Below are 12642 nucleotides of genomic sequence, written 5' to 3' on the forward strand. Positions count from 1 at the left end.
TTTCAGGGAGTAGCCATTCAGATTTGGAAATATTTGGAAAAGCTCAGGAAGAGAGCTTCTCGGGTGCAAGCTGCTAATGGGGGGCTAACTATTCCCTATCAGTGACACATCAATTTAGGTGCTATTCCTTACACATTGTTTCTTAAATTGTCAGGTACAAAGCACAGCTGGATTAACATTAGCTCTAATGGAAAGAATAAAGAACCAGACTTGTGTGTGTGAAATAATTCTGTTGGCTTTGTTTGGAAAATTGATTAATTCCATTTAGAAGGCTAAAATGCAGCTCGGTGAATGATCAGGCACAATTAATCTCTGCTGTGAACAATGTTGAAAAGGCTGTCTTGTAAAGCTGACAATATAAAGCTTAATCGCCTAGGCAACCGGCATCCTTAGCTGTTCTCGTCTGATATTTCATAAGCAAAACTCCGACCAGCCAACATGAACAATTTTGTGGAGAAAAGTGAGCATCATCTGGAGCTCTGTGTGTGGGGCAGTGTATGCAAATACACATAGAATTTCTGTTCACAAGGACCTTCTTATCCAAAACCTTTCCATGTAGTGGTCAACCTATTCCCTGCTTGCAAAATATTCTAGCACTTGAATAAAATAATGGGTCAGTTTGTGTTTAGATCGGGATAGTTTCCTAAAACTGTGTAGTGGAAGGCACTGTCAAGCTTGGTATATCAATTTCCAAATGGATCCTTGCACCCCCCCCCTCCCCCATTCATCCTTTCACTAGTGATATTGGCATTATATGCAAAATATAGATAGTAAAAAGCCTCAACAGACATAATAAAAGAAGGGTATGCAGTGAGACCACAAGGGGCCTTGATGCGCTGACCCCTCTACCGGCATTCTGGAGAACGCAATGCCGCTATTGGTATAGTGACAGCCGGCATCCCGTACACTGGGATTTCATACCGATCCCAGTAGAAGACCTAGTAGTATAAAAAAATATGGACCCTATTAGATTTGTTTGTACGCCACATATACGACAATTTAAGTTGTATGTCAGCTTACCTACAGTATAATAACAACTAATAACCACAATTGCCAGGTGTGTTGAGAGGGGTGGGGGTTACACATTACACAGACCCGTGCCTATGTAGGAGCACAGACCTGTGCCTATGTAGGATTCAGTATGATATACCGGCGGCCGTCAGTATACCGACAGCGGCATCCCGGCCACCAGTATGCCGTCAGTAGGGCGAGCACTCCCCCTGTGTAGGAACCCAGAATTACAGGAAAGGCACACCCACATTCCCCTCTGTGATTATAGCACTTTCACGTCCCCAGTGTACAACGGGTGGGTGTAGTTGATCCCCCTCCATTGGACACACCCACTAATACCCAGGCCCACCCAGTGTCTCGGTAGTCCTTACTATTGCTACTTTCCGTGTGGTTTACTAATCAGGGTGAATAAGTGTTCACCATTCAGGGTGCAGTTAAACCTGTGCCCTGTTTACTATGTGTAAGTGATCAGCAATATGGTCTATTAATGAAACACTGTAGTTTTTATCAGTCTTGTAGTTTTTTATGAGAGTTGTTTTCACAGTAATAAGGAGACCATTAAGCTCAGCAGTTGATAGAGTTACTAAAATGTATAAAAAGAAAATGTGCAGGTATTCCCCATAGCAACGAATCAGATTCTAGGGGGTAATTTTACTATGATGGTAGTATTTTTAAAACTGGCGATTTTGCAACCAATCAGATTTTACTTAACATTTATCTAGCTGCTTCTAGAAACTAATAGATAGAATCTGATTGGTTGCTATGGGCAATATCACCAGTTCTAAAAAAAAAAACTCCCATCTTAGTAAATTTACCCCTACCTATCATATAGTAGTCTAGAAAATGATAGCTAGAATCTAGTAGCTTATTATGGGCATAACCTCCAATCTTCCTTTTTAAAAGTCCTAGTTAATCTTTTCTGCAGCTCATTTTGGGCAAATTTATTCAAAATTACAGTGATCTCCAGAAATTACCATTCCTTATTACCTCATATTGCAATAATAAGGAAAACATTTTTCAGGGCCACATATTCAGCTTTACTTGTGAGGACACAGCTTCTGATAAATCCCGTATGTGATCACTTTACTTCCGGGGTTAGACTCAGTCACCCAACTCTGTGAATGCACCCATAAAGTTTGAGAAGTGTGAGTTCCAGTCCATATTATAGTGCAAATGGTGCATGCCATGCAAAATGAATGAGAAAACAGTGTTGGCAGAACCAGCAACTGTGGGCCTAATTCAGAGTTGATCGCAGCAGTAAATTTGTTAGCAGTTGGGCAAAACCATGGGGGTCATTCTGAGTTGATCGCTCGCTAGCAGTTTTTAGCAGCCATGCAAACGATATGCCGCCGCCCACTGGGAGTGTATTTAGCTTAGCAGAAGTGCAAACGGTTGTATTGCAGATTGTCTGCAAACATTTTTCGTGTAGTTTCAGAGTAGCTCAAAACCTACTCAGCGCTTGCGCTCAGTTCAGACTATTCAGTTCCGGATTTGATGTCACAAACCCGCCCAGCGTTCGGCCAGCCCCGCCTGCGTTTTTCCTGGCACGCCTGCAGTTTTTCCACACACTCCCTGAAAACGGTCAGTTGCCACCCAGAAACGCCCACTTCATGTCAATCACTCTGCGGCATGCAGTGCGACTGAAATGCATCGCTAGACCCTGTGCAAAACTACATCGTTCGTTGTGCCCGTACGTCGTGCGTGCACATTGCGCCACATACGCATACGTAGAACTGCCATTTTTTAGTCTGATCGATGCGCTGCGAACAAATGCAGCTAGCAATCAACTCGGAATGACCCCCATGTGCACTGCAGGGGGGGCAGATGTAACATGTGCAGAGAGAGTTAGATTTGGGTGGGGTGTGTTGAAACTGAAATCTAAATTGCAGTGTAAAAATAAAGCAGCCAGTATTTACCCTGCACAGAAACAAAATAACCCACCCAAATCTAACTCTCTCTGCAAATGTTATCTCTGCCACACCTGCAGTGCACATGGAGGGTCCTTCTGACCCATTCACTCGCTGCGTTTTAACGCAGCAGAGCGAACTGGTCCCTGCTGCGCATGCGCCGGCGCTGTAGTGCACCGGTGCATGCCAGATGGCCGAAGGCCGTAGCAGGGATGCGATTGCCTCTGCCTGATTGACAGGCAGAGGCGATCGCTGGGCGGGAGGGGGCAGAACCACGGCATTTGCCCACCGTTTTGTGGGTTTGGTCCGGGCAACACAGTCATGGCCAGACCAAACAGGGGCGGCCCGCAGCGGCTGCGTGACGGCACAAGCAGCCGCTGCTTGCCAGGGAACGATGAGTAGCTCCCGGCCAGCATGCTAAAGCTGCACTGGCCGGGAGCGTCTCTTGAAGTGCAAAGGCATCGCCGCTGTGCGATGCCTTTGCACTTCTGTGAGGGCGGGCCGGACTGACATGCGGGGCGGACTAGCCCTGTGCTGGGCGTCCCCCTGCATGTCAGGGAAGAAGATCGTAGCTGTGCTAAATTAAGCACAGCTACGATCAACTCGGAATAACCCCCATGGTTTTGCCCAACTGCTAACAAATTTGCTGCTGCAATCAACTCTGAATTACCCCGTCAATCTCTTCAAGAAAAACTTTTTATCTTTAGTATTGTTTTGTAATTTTTTTATGCTTTTAGTTGTGTTAACATGTATAATCAGAAATGCAATCAGACAGGTGCAAAAACACATGCAGCATGAGCGAATTAACCTATAATACTGTACCTGTCTTTATAACCATGGAAAGAAACGGAGAATGTCTTGGGAGAAAATAGGTCCTGATTCATAGTTTTACACTAATGCCACTGCAGTTGCAGGGCCGTCTTTTCGTATGGGCTCAATGGGCTCTTGCCCAAGGGCCCCAGGAGTATAAGGGCCTTAGGGTGATAGCTGAGGGTCCCCTCTTTCCAGGGGTACCAGATTTTTGAAAATCGGCCCTGGGGAACCAGAGATATCCGACTTGAAAGCAGTGGTCCCCTCCAAGCCTGTTAATTGCTCTTCCCAGCCAGCTATCTGGGGTTCTGTCTGACTTAGAGTTTTTATGAGGGTATAATCCAAAAGCTAGGACTCTCCACTTTTGGTGGACACTGGCAGCTTGTCTCTACTATGCCCAGAACCAGAGATATGAGCCTTCAAGCAGCTGGTCCCTGCTCCAGCTCCACATGCCTAATATGCAGTTTTAGATTTTCGTTGGTGAATAGCTCTGGCTCCTGAGCTCTGATCCCCAGGTCCCCAGAACCTCTTGAAAGGTGAGACTCTCTAGGTTTTTATCCCATTCCAAGCTAAGAAATATATTTTCAGAAACTTGAGATATCTGCAGTCAAGCAAGCTGCCCTCCCACCAGTACATGATAAATATTAAGCCCACTCCACTATCCACCCCTCCCCTACGTATTAAACACCCCCTACCACCCTGGAAGTCATGTACCTGGGCTTCAACATTCAGCCCAATGCCCCTTTCTACAGTTTAGCCCCATCTGTGCAGTAAAGGAGTAATTAACAGAAATTACTGCTCCAGGTCCTACATGCTGAGTGGAAGATAGAACACCCCCTACTGCCCACGGGACATCAAAGCAGCCACTGATAGCATCCCCCACTCCTACCGCTGGAGGATGGGTAGGGGGCCCAGTGCATTGCTGTGCCCAGGGGCCTACACTGCTGTTAAGACGGCCCTGTGCAGTTGCTGATATGCTATTGTAACAGCTGCAGGGATTTATACAGTGACACCCACTGGAGCCTTCCCAACTGCTTTAAACTTTGACTCCCTCACTAATTCTATGTTCTCTCAGAATATCCAACACACCTGAGACACCGGAGACATGTTTCCTGCATGCTGGATCTCATTCAGAGGCAGATTCACACCCTGAAAACAATCCCAACACACCTGCGTCTTTGTTGCCACTACCCATAACCTCCCACAAAATGTCAGTTCCCTGACAATCACTTGTAAATAATTCATCACTGCGACTGTAATCACGATTTAACCACATGTGTGTGCGCATTCAGGCAGTGATGCATGCGCAGACCAGTGATGATCGCTCAACTGCGTGTACACTGAAATAGTGTACAACTATGAAGCACCCCCAGTGCTGAAAGACAGGAATGATGACAACTGTGTAACACAATAAAGCAAATTGGGAAACATTTTTGAGGTCACTAATACACCCTCCTCAACAATTTCCCTGTTTTTAAAGTTTTGTATGGGTCTAATGTAAAGTATTGATACTGAATCTGCCACTAGTAGACCTTTATGCTATACAGCAAGCCGCACACAGTGCAGCTTTTGGCTCTCCATTTTGCCCCCCACCCAAAGTGCCTGTTTCAAAGAAATATAGGGGTGTGCTGCAAATCCATGCCACCATGATTTGCGGCACGCATCTGTGAGGAGTGTCTGCATTCTCTTTCATGTGCGCATGTCCCTTTTCACGTGCATAGAAATGCCAGGTCTAAAAAAGTGCCCCCTGCCTGTCTTTGCTCAATTGCCAGTTCCTGAATAGCTGGTTCAATCCCAGTGTCTGCTCAATTGCCCATTCCTGAATAGCTGGTTCAATCCCAGCAACTGCACTTCACCGTATCTACTTTTAATATTTGTTAGTTGCACATGTTCCGAGTATCCTGACCAGTTGGGTGTATCATTAGTTTGCTCTTCCTGAATTCATAGGCATCGAACTGTTCCATTTGTGTATTGCCTACTAGAGTCCTAAGACCTCACTACACAGCTGGCTTCATCTACTCTCTCTATTGCATGAAAAAGGGTATATAGAGTGCATCCGGAAAGTATAAGGCGCCCATAACTTTATTGTGATTACATAAACCTTTCTTAAGCTAGCTTATCACTAAAATAACACGACACACACACACTGGAATAAAGACACGGACACGGTAGCTGGAGTTAAAGGTCAGACGATATTTATTGATCGCTGACCAACTCTTTAAACTATAATTGTAATCGAATTGGAATTAATTTAGATTGTAAAGTTAAATTTAGATTGGAGGATGGCAAAGGAAAAGTCGCTACCAGACACCAGCTCCAGTCACTCAGATGAAAACCAACAAACCAAGGAGGGGAGTACCCAAACCCCGCCTCCTTCCTGCATAACCCGCATTGTGCTGGCCTCACCACTCTTTTCTCTGGCAAACGTTCGGTTCCCGCAGGGGAACGTCTAAATGTCCAACCGCAAGAGAAGGACACACCTGCCGTCCTTCTAAAGAGGGTGCCCCACAATGACCACTTATGCCTGTTTGACCGCTGGTTGGTAGCGACTTCCCGCCACCAAAGGGTTAAAAAACCGCCACCGCCATCCGAACAAACAAATAAGAACAAACTAAGAACAACTAAATAGCCCTGACGAAAAGGACCAAAAAATTCCTCCAGGAAAACCTGCACTCCGTCCGGAGAAAGATGAACCCCATCCTCCTTGTAGAACTGCCGATTACGCAGCACAAGTAAAGGATGCCTGACAGCTCCTCCACCTATGGTCCTAACAAACAGAGACACCGCCGAATTCACCTTCTTGCGAGCCTTCTCCAGAGCCGAGAAACGCACCGCACCACGCCAATGAAAACGCGGAACTATCTCCAACCACACAATACGGACTCCCGGCCAGTGACAACGAATCGCCACCTAATCCGCCTTAATGGACAAAATTAAATCTATGCCCTTAACTCAGCCCAAATCATTGCCACCTAAATGCAGGACAATACAACTGGGGCGACCTCAGCGGCGTTCACGGTGAAAAAGGAGCCGCAACAAATCACCCCAAAGCATGCCCCTGACACCTAACCAATGCAACTCCCTAGACCCAAAAACATCAGCCGCCCTAAGTGCCATGGGATGCCTCACCGCCCAAAAAATATAAGAATGGCCAACCAGCCACACATGCTCCCCAAAATCAATGACAGCTGAAAAAGAAAAACACCCTAACATCAGAAATTTGAACACAAAACATAGATAATGCAATAAACAGAAATAACCCAAGTGAAGGAGAAAACTCAAAAAAAATCCCGTGGACCTTAAGAGAACAGCCAATTGAAATTAGGCCCCCTCGGAGGAAAATTAAGAAATTCACTTCACACCCTCGATTCCTGAACGGTAAGCGTTCAAAAACCGACGAGTAAACAAGTTTTTGGGTTAGCGCAACAAGCGCACCTACATCTTATCAAAACGGACATAAGACTTATAGGAGGCTGACTTCCAAAGGCCCAGCTCCCGAATAGCCGATGGGGATGAGCCCGTAGCTGCTGTATAAGTAGCCGCCCCAATCCAAAAGGAATGGGTACCGAAGTCCGCCCCGCACAAGCCTAGCGCCTCCAAACATTTCCTAAACACTGCAGCAAATTGAAACTTCGTCAGCGGGCCAGCGTGCGCGTGCACCAGCAACTGGTCGCCCCCCGAAGGCCTCAACCGGAGATACTCCTGCGCCAACCACAGCGGGCAAACACTCGCTGCCTTCTGGGCCTCCAAGGACACCCAGCGACCCCGACCTGTTTGATCTGTCTTGGATTGCACAATCCTACAGAGCAACAGACCATCCTGCAGGCGCACATTCTCGTAACGCATCCCGAACTCACGAGATGACTTACTGCACGCCACTAACTCACTCACTCGGAAAGCCCCAAAGAAAGCTAGGGCAAAAGCACATCTAAATAGGGCCACCTCAAACTCAGAGGCCGCAATTTGAGGCAGCACATGCAGCAACACCGCAAGAAGCTGCAACGTCACGGGTCTACGGGAGTCCGCGGGCACTGGTCGCATCCTAGCCCATCCTTTAAGCGCTCTGGAAAGGACAAAAGACCCGGTGGGGTCCGGCAGCCCGTGGAGCCGAGAGTGAAAGTAAATGCCCACAAGGGCAGAAGACATGGCCGCTTTTGACCTACCCCTTTGAAAATGTTCCCAAACAAAGGCCATCAAAACGTCAGCCGGGGACTCACCTGCCACACCGTACCTACTTTGAATGGCCGACCAATCACGCCAGGCCGCATCATACGCCCTGAGCGTGGAAGGAGCCAACGCACACCTGGCCAGAGCAGCTAACCCGACTCGACAAACTGCCAGACAGAAGGCGGGCACGGTAAACCCTCTGCCGCCGCTCCCGGAACCAACGCCCGGAACTTATCAAACTGGAACCGAGACAATGTATCCGCAATTCCGTTGTCGATTCCGGGAACGTGACGGGCCCTGAAATTAATATTGCGCCGCAAGCAAACTAACATCAGATGTCGCAAAATCCGCAAAGCCTGCGGAGAAGAAGAACGCTGATTATTGATAGCGTGCACCACTCCCAAGTTGTCGCAATGGAACGAGATGTCCCGATTCGAGAATTGGCAGGCCCATAGCTCCAGGGCAACTATGATCGGGAACAACTCCAGCAAAAGGAGGTTCTTGGTGAAACCTTGCGCCACCCAAGAGGACGGCCAAGCAGCAGCGCACCATGACCCGGCAAAAAATGCCCCAAAACCCTGACTGCCCGAGGCATCAGTGAACAACTGGAGCCAGCTGTTGGAACAACAAGGGAGAGGCCACAAAACCTCCCTGTTGAAGGACACCAGGAAAGAAACCCAAATCTGCTAATCATCCCTTAACTCGCGGGAAAGGTACACGGTGTGATGCTGCCGGACCGTCCCCGCCGTGGCCCGTTCAAGTTTGCGACAGAAAACTCTACCCATGGGGATAATCCGGCTGGCAAAGTTGAAGGAACCCAGCAAAGACTGTACCTGCTTAAGCCGAACCCTGCGCTTGCCCAAACAATCATGAATTAAACCCAACAGCTTACGCACTTTATCCTCGGGGAGGCGACAGCAACCCGCCACCATGTCTATTTCAATTCCCAAATAGCTAAGACAACTGCAGGGGCCCTCGCACTTGTCCTGTGCGACGGGAACCCCCAAACTTTTGAACAAGGACCTCGCAACCGACAGAATGTCGCCACAGACCGAACTGTCCCCTGGGCCCACAAAGAGAAAATCGTCCAGGTAGTGGGCCACCCCCGGTTGCCCGGAGGCGGCCTGGACGCACCAGTGCAAAAAAGTGCTAAATCTCTCAAAATAGGCGCAGGAGACCGAACAGCCCATGGGGAGACACCGATCCACGTAAAATTCGGCCCCCAATTTAAAACCCAGGAACCGCAGGGAATCCGGGTGCAGGGGAAGGAGCCGAAAAGCCGATTCAACGTCTAATTTTGCCAACAGGCCCCCCGGACCACAGTCCCGCACCAAGCGCAGAGCGTCATCAAAAGACTGATAACGGACCCTGCACACAGCTTCGGGAATGGAGTCACTAACTGAACCGCCAGGAGGATGCGACAAGTGCTGTATCAGGCGGAACTTACCCGGGGCCTTCTTGGGCACCATCCCCACGGGTGAGATGCACAAGGAGGGCAGAGGGGGAAAGGCGTAGGGCCCACACATGCACCCCAGGTCGATCTCCGCGTCCACTTTCCGCCGGACCTCATGCGGGAATTCGCGAGCCGACTTCAAATTCTGGCACGCCACCACGTGCACCGAATCCGAAATGGGCAGGCGAAAACCATGCCGAAAACCCTCCAAAAGGAACAACGCTGCCGACTTGTCACGGTATAAACTAAGCCAGCGTTGCAATTCGGGAATTCGGATAGGGGAGGGGGCCTTACTAACCAGCTCCCCCGGCCTCGGCTGGAGCAGATGGCTTACCGCTCGCCGCCGAGGCGCAGTCTTTTGCCGGGTGACCGGCCCCGCACAACTTACACGAGTGGCGAAAACAACAATTTGCGCCCCTGGGGCATTTTCCCTCGTTGGAGGCAAAACACTTGCCTTTCCCTGATGAGCGGGATGCCGAAACCCCGGCCGCCGCGGTCTTGACCTGTTGTGTGACCTCCAACCACACCTCGACATCCTTAAAACCCGCGGGCAGAATCGGGTTACCATCCTGATTACAACGGAATTTCTCGTCGTAATCTCGCCACGCGGAACCCTTGGATTTTAAGTACATGTCATGCACTAGAAAGAGGTATTTAACCAAATTGGGATACTCTGCGGGCCGCGATTCGGTGTAGCAAGCCTTGAAAACCAAGAAACCCCGCAACCACTGGTGAAAATTACGGAAGGCACTCTCCCCAATGCCCCCCGGTTTCTTAGCTGCGTCAAAAGCCTGCCGCATCTCATCCGTAAGGGTGAATACGTCCACGTACATCCCCTTTCTAATTTTTCCCCACATCCGCTTGCGAACCCCCCGTGTTACGGCCGTATTGGCGCAATGAACCATCTCCGTATAATGGGGGGGTCAGGGGGAACCGCCGATGCTGGCGCTGACGCTTTTCGCGATTCCTTAGACACGCGCCGCGCAATAAGTCTAGCTAGTTTACGCGGGCGCTGCGGAGAACCTGAAGAAGCGCTGCTAGAAGAGGTGGAAGAAGTGCTAGAGGAACAATGCGAAGTAATAGCGTGCTCACCCGTGCCTGAAGGACCTGGAACAGCGTCTTCCGTTTCACCCGACTCCGGTGGCGGTGGAACATCTTCCGTCGGTGCCGCTGCCGCAGCTCTCTCCGACCTCCGGCCCCTCCGTGACGAAGACCCGGAACTTGCCAGCACCTGAGAGGATGAAACAGAGGGGACAACAGGCGCAGGAGAAAACAGCGCATCAACAGAAATGGGGGGAACAGGCGGGAGGGGGGCAAAGCACATTCGCTCGGCGGAGGGGGGCCAGCGGGTAGCGGCGGGAGAGGAAGCCCCACGGAGGGGGACGGCAGACCCGATCCCCGTCGCGCCACCCATGGTGTAGGCAGGAAGCCACGCGGGAGGTGGAAGGTGCCCGGCCGACACGTGAAATGCCGACGAGACCGGTTGGAACGGAGTAGGAGCGAGGGGTGGCTGCCAAAACTGGGCCAAAGGGTTCGCCCCAGCCAAGGAGGACCCTGCATACGAGCCCGCAAAGGCAGGGGGGGGGGGATCACAAACCAGGGGCCACCGGCCGACCACGTGGGTCGGACGCCAGCGGCCGAACTGGACACAATACGGGTAAAAGTGCGGTGAGGACGAAAGGCGCTCCGGAGGACGCGGGCAACGCCTGCGCGACAGGCCAGGGAAGGCCACTGGGAAAAAACTGTCCCCCGGCAAAACCGTGAGGCGTGGCAAACGACGGAGGAGGGCCAGGCAGGTGGAATGCAGCCGCCATGTATGACTGCATTGCCACCAGCTGCACCGCCCCCACCGGGCAAGGGGGAAGAGCCTGGAGCCCGACGCCCAGGGATGCCGACGTGGGAACATAACCAGCGAGTGACCGGGAGCCAAAAGAAATTGCCCCCACTGCGAGATCCTCTGCCGGGGAACCCAGCACCGAAACTGCATGGGGGGCCCCCGACGCGGCAACCCGTGCAAACCCCGCCCTCCCCACTCCATCCCCAACCATATATACGGGGGAAAATGGCCCCCCCGCAGGGGAGAGCCCATCCACAGCCGCCCGAGTAATAGAGGGCACAGGATCTCCCTGTAACCCCACAACATATTGACCCCCCAGCAGTGTGTGCCCCCCCCTCGCCCCCTGCAGCCCGCCTGTGGACGCCAGGCACCACGTGGGCGCCCGCGCCGCTGGCCGGAGACGCTGTTGGGAGGGGAAGCACCGGGCGAGGGAGCCGCCCGGCGCACGGAGGACTCCGGGGACGCCCGCGGCCCGGCCGAGACGTCCTCCGCCGCAGCACGGCCCGAGCGGCCGCTGGCCGCGCGATCACCGCTGGCAGGGGCGCGGGCCGCAGCGGCCCGACCCGAACCTGCCGCGATATTGCGGCCGCCGGGAGCAACCTCTGTGGGGCCGCACTCCGGGATCGCGGGCGTGGGGTGACCGCGGCTTCCACGAGGCGGCGGGAGGGGGGGGCGGATCGGCGGGGAAGCGGCATCTTAAGGCAGCAGAAAAGGGGCACAGCAGCAGGGGAATGCACTCAAGGGAAAACTGAAAACAAAACAATGGAAACAGCAACTAAAACATCTACTTATAAAACAAAGGGGAACAAAACAGCACAATGAAAGACAAAGGTAATATACTCAGCCTTCCTGGGCCATACAATAAATGGCAAGAGGAAGTCTGAGGCACATGACCCTACTCTATATACTATCCTGAGACCAACCCCTTAAAGCTTGACGGATAACCCTCTGATCCTATAGGAAAAAAACCACCGGAAACATGATCTGCCTAGCAACTGCTTAGTCATAAAACAACCAATCACCAAAAGTTGGGCTCTTATATGGCCTCAGGCTTATGCAGCCTTCAGCTAATCTTCACAGCGCTTCACTTTTTCCACATTTTGTTATGTTATAGCCTTATTCCAAAATGGAATACATTCATTTTTCCCCCCTCCAAATTTCTACACACAATACCCCATAATGACAACATGAAAAAAGTGTTTTTGAGATTTTTCAAATGTATTCAAAATAAAAACTAAAAAAAAATCACACGTACATAGGTATTCACAGCCCTCAAAAACCCCATTTCAGCTACAACACCTAGCCCGGATCCACAGTTAAATACATCTGTGAAAGTTTGCACGTAAATAGAACTAATCACTGTGAGGTGAAAGTCATAGCTCAGCATCTCTGGTACACGTTGAGTAGTGTTTGCTGCATCTGAGATGTGACTAAGATGCACATTTAATGAAAAAGTT

This window comes from Pseudophryne corroboree, chromosome 6 (genome assembly GCF_028390025.1).
Source record: "Pseudophryne corroboree isolate aPseCor3 chromosome 6, aPseCor3.hap2, whole genome shotgun sequence".
NCBI classification, from domain to species: Eukaryota; Metazoa; Chordata; class Amphibia; order Anura; family Myobatrachidae; genus Pseudophryne; species Pseudophryne corroboree.